At 48.1% G+C, this 6,492-nt stretch overlaps 1 non-coding gene across 1 annotated transcript; it reads left to right on the forward strand.

The window, feature by feature from the left end:
• Positions 1-201: 201 nt before the first annotated feature.
• On the forward strand, positions 202-335 carry LOC129080835 (small nucleolar RNA SNORA1). The gene has a single exon (XR_008530232.1). It is a non-coding gene; the product is annotated as a small nucleolar RNA SNORA1 (small nucleolar RNA).
• Positions 336-6,492: the final 6,157 nt, after the last annotated feature.

Consider the following 6,492-nt stretch of genomic DNA (forward strand, 5'->3'; position numbering starts at 1 on the left):
TGACCCAATATCAATTTATTGGGCACCTGTGCTAGGGAATGGAAGTGAAAGGGCAAGAAGTGCAGTGCAGAAGAGAGACAGCCCCTCACAGGGCAGTGGCAGCGCCAACCCCTTAGAGGCGAAAGGATGAGAAGCTCCCTGGACTGTGGCTGGTGGAGACAGTCTCGTCTGCATAACTTAGCCTAACAAATGTGGAGGTGAAGCCTCTTTCTTGAACGAGTCTGGGCACTGCTGCTCAGCGTCCAGAAGTTGTTAATGGGGCTACACTGAGACACAGCCTATACTCCTATCTCAGTAAATTTGTTTTGATGGTGACAATGAGACCTGTAATATTTTGCTCGTGTCCTGAGTGAAAATGGAATGTAACACCACCGCGACATTGGCCAAGACAGCAATGCACTTTCTGCCGTTCAACTTCTAGAGCCCCAATGTGAATTAGTTGAAGAAACTAGATTCCAAAGATGCTAGTGGGATACTTTATGTAGTATGTCATCAATATGTCTGTATTCAAGTGGAGATAACACACACACACACACACACACACACACACACAACCCAGCCCAACTAAGAAAACTGTGACAAGGCTGGTGGACAGAACAACTGTGGACCAAACATGGGATCTTTTTAAAAGGCCTTGAAAATAAGTCTTGACTCAAGTGCTAGAAGAACTAAGGTGACTTTGATGGGCAGGAAGATGAATCACAACATGTCAAATTCCTTAAATACAAATCTCTCGCAGTAGCCTGTGGAGGTGGCATGGGCTGGCTGTGGGGCTCTGCAGTGGGAGCTGTCGCTCGAATGCCTTCCCTGCCTCCCCACGTCGCTTTCGGTTTGCCTTTACCAGACTGTCCCTGGGGCCTGGCTCAGCTGATGCTTCTGCAAAACGGATTTTGAGCTGTAAAGGACAGTTTTTCCAGACACATACTCAAGCTTCGGAAGGAAGAATTAGATTAAAAGGAACAGCTGAGAGGGACCTCTGCATTCCTCTGGGACAACTGCTTTCAACCTGAGTTTTCTAGAGCCTGAGGGTTCTGTCGGGGCGCCCAGGCGGGCGGGAGACAGCCCCGGGGAAGAGCAGTGCTCAGGGCCTGGGCTCGGTGTCCCCACTTATTTCAGCCAGAAGAGCTCAATGTGACCTTTCTGACATGTTGAATTTCCAAATATGTTGGAAAAAAGCTTCCATGGGTTTTAGGTTTACAGCCCACAAAGCTAGTCCAACACAGTCATCATCATCATCATCATCACAATGTTTTACAATTGAGCTTTGCAGGTGCCTCACACTGTTAAAAGTGTTCTACATGCATTATCTCGTTTAATCCTCACAGCAACTCTAAAAGTTAGGAACTATTATTATCCCCATTTCACACAGGAGAAGACTTAAGGCCCAAGGTGAAGTAATGGGACCAAAGCACATAGGTCATGAGTGGTGAAGCCTGGTTTTAGACGCACAGAGCGGGCTCCCAAGCCGCACGATTGCGCGCTATGAGGTACTGAGGAGGGTGAGCGCCAGAGAGAGGCAGGGACTTGCCACAAGCCCCACAGTGAGCTCAGGGGCAGAGCTGATCCCTTTCAGGGCTTCTTCCTCCTGACAAGCTCCTTCCCTCTCTCCCTCTCCATCCAATGTGTGCCTTCTAGAGCCAACTTAGAAGTGGCTTTAAATAGACCATCCCTTGGTTACCAAGCACCCGCGCACCCGCGCTGGGAGCTGTGGAGGAGGAGGAGCTGCAATGGCTGATCTGCTTCGGGGACCCCTGTTCTGAACAGAGCTGGGGCTCTGTCCTGGCCTGCAGCCTCATCTCCCACCCTCTGATCCAGATGACACTGAGAGCCTTGGGCACGGCATTCCAGGCCCTTCGCAGTCCACACTCGGTCTGCCTGTCCAGCCTCACCTCAGTCTGCTCCTTTCATCCATTCTTGCTGCTGTAGATATGCCTGCACCCTGTTCCTTTGCCTGTGAGGTTCCCTCTGCTGGAACACCATTCCTGCCTTGTCGGTCTGGTATACTCCTCCTCTGATGTCCCCTCTCTAGGGTCCTGACCTCCCTCCTATGGCAGAATCAGTCACACCCTCCCTGGCACCCTCCTCGTCATAGTGCACACGGACTAGTACTCTAAGCATTGATTTTACTTCTTTGATTCAAAGACATGCTGGGGGCCCCCTTTTACTTCACCAAAATCAGGATAGTTCTTACAATCCAGGCTTCTCAGTATGTCTTACTTCCTGAAACATTGTTATTGAATTGATAAAGCATTTTGTAATCAATGCCATCTTAGGATCTAGAAAATACAGGACTTCTCTCCCTCCCTCCAGACTGCGCTCACCCAGGTTGGGGGCCATAACCACATGTCTCTGGACCCCCAGCAGCCGGCACAGGGAAGCACAGAGGAGGGACCAGGTAGCGGTGAGTCATGGCGCTCATGGGCTGGACAGCGCCCTTTGTACCCTGGTCACCACGGGCGGCCTGCAGGGATCTAAGCTTCAGGGCATTCCAGAGGCCCAGGAGAGCCTCCCTCCATTTTCCACTGCCTGCTGAGCTCATGCACCGCCTGGTGGCTCCTGCCCTGGAGAGAAACACAGGCAAGGAGAGCAGACTCCACCTCCCCGTGTGTTAGTCCACCGGGGCTGCCGTAACCAAGTACCACAGCTGGGGGGCTTACATGACAGGAATTTATTTTCTAACAGTTGTGGAGGGCCGGGTTAGTTTCTCCTGAGACCTCTCTGCTTGGCTTGCAGATGGCCACCCGCTCCCTGGGTCTTCACATGCTCTTCCCTTTGTGTGTGTATCTATGTCCTAATCTCCCCTTATTACGACACCTGAGTCATAATAGATTTGTACCCACTGCAATGACCTCATTTTACCTTAACTACCTCTTTAAGAGACTATCTCCATGTACAGTCACATTCTGAGGCACTCGGAGTTAAGGCTTCAGCACTTGAATTTTAGGGGAAAACAAGTTGCTCATAACACCCTTGAATGTTGACCAAGCCTCAGATTCCAAACCACAGCACGCCCTGTGCTGTGCTTCTGCTTCTCTCTCTCAGAAGGGCCACAGGAGCTGAGCAGTCCCTAGCTCTTAGCTTTCTTGAATTTCCAAGGGAAGTTTCCAGGACATCATTTTCCAGCTGGCCTACCTCTTCCTGTCCTCATTCATTTAGTTTCTAGCTCCAATCACGACCTTATCCAGACCTTCCCAACTAAATCTCCAGTGGCAGCGCCCATCTCCCCTCCTCTTCGATCCTCACTCTTACATAGAAAAGACAGGAATCTTAGACTTGATAAGGCCACTCAAAAACATGGGACTTGGCTTACCATTGCGCTTCCCCTTGCCTATGGCACACATCACTAATCACTCCCAACACGCTTTCCCGCAGAATCCAATGCCAGATAGCCACGTCCAGTGGGTTGGCTTGTTCACATTTGCAGTTGTGGGACTACTTGCCCTCTAAGGGGATTTCTAAATGGAAATCCTGTGGATTCTTGGGTACAACATCCATGCACTGGATTGGTTGGGATGGTCTCAAATTTATATAATTTTTATTTTCTTCAATAAAAGCAATTTTTTAAATTGAATAACTAGCTGAAAGTGTCTGGATTCTTTTGGGGGAATATTTGACCAACTCTTGGACTCTGGGTGGAAAGGATACATTCTCCAGGTGGCCTGAAGCAATTGACCAGGAATCTGGACTTTCTATTAGATGGCCTAAGCCAGGAAACAAAGAAATCAAACTCATAGAATACTCATTCATTCATTCATCCATCTGTTCATTCATTCCTCTCATTCAAACATTTACTGAGAACTTGCTATATGCTCAGCACTGTTAGAAGCACTGGAGATTCACAGACAAAAATAGTGATAGCTTTCATGGTGCTAGGCGTAATGGCCCCCTATCTATCTAACACTTTATGGCCTCAATTTTGGTATATTTCCCTTTCTGCAGCAAATATTACTAACTGTCCACCAAAATCCACGTTCTCCCTTTCATAGTATGTGGTTGTCCATGTGAAAGGGTTTCCCAACAAGCAACTACAGTTCCCGGCCCCCATTTGCATCTACATGTGACCACGTGACCTCGCAGGGGGAATATAAGAAGTGATGAGAGCCGTTTCCAGGCCGAGGCTTTTAGGAAGTGGGTCAGCCTTTGCCATGTTTTTTTTCACCTTCCATTGTCTAGTTGCAGGTTAGTTCAAGCATCTAGAGAAGATGGTGAAGCCATAAGATGGAAGGAGTCTGGGTTCCTAAATCACAGACCAGAAATATCAGCCTTGGACTAGTTTGTGAATGAGAAATAAATTTCTATTTTGTTTGAGCCTTTCTACATTCTGGGGTCTTTTAGTTATAGAAGCTTACATTACCTTAACACAATCTTTAAGTGAAATTCAGTGTCGTTGCTACGCTGGCTCAGACAGGTCTTCGTAGCTCTGCCACAAAGAGCTCTGGGGTTAAGCCCTCCCTCTGAGCCAGATGACGCTAATGCAAACTGTGAGACTTTTCTATAAAAGGACTTTAAAATCTGGGTAAAATAAGCTTTCAAAATTTAAGAGAAAACTGTAAAGCTTCCTTGAGAAAGTCCCAAGCACCATAGTCGTTTGCCTGGGAAATCAATCTGGGCTCAGGACAATTTTTTTAGCAGCCAGAAACCCTGTCCTGGGTTTCTGTGCCCCTGGCTGTGGCTCCCGGAGGGAGCTGGCAGAGTAAGGACCACCTGGCAGGGAGAAATTAGCAAGTAATGGAATCCCTGCCCCCTAGTTGGGTCAACAGCGTGAGTCAGTGTGCTACAGAAATAAAGAAATCCCATTCATAAATTTTCCCTCGCCCCAGCTTCAGAGCTTTCAAAGTTATAAAGTCTACATAGAGCCAGAAGACCTACAATTGTCCAATTAGAGGTTTTATCCAGGAAAACACACATTTTCAAAGTCACTGTTTGGTCCCCATGCCAGGAGTGGAGCTGGGCTGGTTTGGCATGCTGCATCTCCGGGTTTTACAGAAACTTCCACTCCAGTGAGACAAGACAGAGGCCTTCTCAGAGCCTTTCAGCCCCATGGCATGGTCCACGAGAGGCCTAGAGACCCCCAAAGCTAACATTCCTAATGTGGGAATTCAAGAAAAGTCAGAATCAACTTAAACCACCAGCTTACCTGGGAGGGAAGAACCAACCAAGTGCTCACTATTTACTCTTCTTCCATGTCAGGTCCTGTTCCAAACACAGAGCACATGCTATTGCATTTAGTCTTTATTACCAGGAAGGGTCTATTTCCCCTCACATCCCAGATAAGGGAAGTGAGGCCTGGAGACTTCAAGTGACATGCTCAAAGTTGTCCAGCTCAGTGAGGTTCAAACTTGAACTCAGGTCTAGTGATCCTGAAATACTTCAACTCTACATTCTGTTGCTACTCACACCCCCGGGTCTCACTCTCTTTCTCTGTCTCGTTATGAAAGCCACACTGGGAAGGCCATTCCGAAGGAGGCTACAGTAAGACATGTCATTTATAGCAGGGGCTCAGCTGAAATGTGTGACCAAGGAGGGAAGCCAGGCCCAGGGAGCGTCCTCAGGACTAGCCAGACACCATGCTAGTGCTTTACTACATTATCAGGCTAAGTCTTCATAACAATTCTGCAAAACAAGTGTTCTTAAACCTGTTTTATAACTAAAGCAACTGAGGCTCAGAGAAGTGAAGAACTTTCCCCAGACCACGTGGCTAGGAAGTGGTGGAGAGACTGCCCGAACAGAGTCCTTGCTTGGAAATATTATGCCGATCACTGAGCTCACCCACCTATGCATCGTGTGGCTTTTATTCCTGGGCAGGGTGGCGGGGGAGGGGGGGAGGGTCTCTTTTGTCAAATTTCTACTCTACCTGTGCACATTTAATTGATATATTCCCTGCCAGTCCTGGATGTTGAGGCCTCCACACTCCTATTGACTTTCAGGCTACTTACTAGCTGAGGAATTTTGAGAGTGTCCCTAAACTTCTCAGAAAGGACATGGTTTCTGCTCTCCTGGGGTTTACTAGCTAGACTGGGGGTTAGCAAACTTTTCCTGTAAAGAGGCAGCAAGTGGATATTTAAGGCTTTGGGGTCCATCCAATCTCTGCATGGCAACTGCTCAGCTCTGACACTGTATTGTGAAAGCAATACACGTTATTGCATTTAATCTTTAGTACTACCCTCCAAGGAAGGGTCTATTTCCCCCAATGGACAATACATAAATGAATATATATGGCCAGATTGGGCCCATGGGCCTAAGTATGCAGACCCTCGATCTAGATGGTCAGAATGGCTCACAAGTAAGTCATTGTGTAAGCGCTATATGGAAGAGGTACCATTGGTGCTCTGAGAGTTTATTCCCCAGAACCTGGGCTTAAGGGCGATGGTGGCTTGGACAAGGTCATGAGTCAGGGGGAGGCTAGAACTGGAGTCCAGGTCACCTGCTCTTTTCTAGGGACACCCCCTAGCACACACCATCTCCCTGGCCATCAGGAAACCTCCAGAAGCT

This window comes from Pteronotus mesoamericanus, unplaced genomic scaffold, assembly GCF_021234165.1.
Source record: "Pteronotus mesoamericanus isolate MK-2021 breed Mesoamerican mustached bat unplaced genomic scaffold, CSHL_Meso_final contig_90, whole genome shotgun sequence".
NCBI lineage: Eukaryota > Metazoa > Chordata > Mammalia > Chiroptera > Mormoopidae > Pteronotus > Pteronotus mesoamericanus.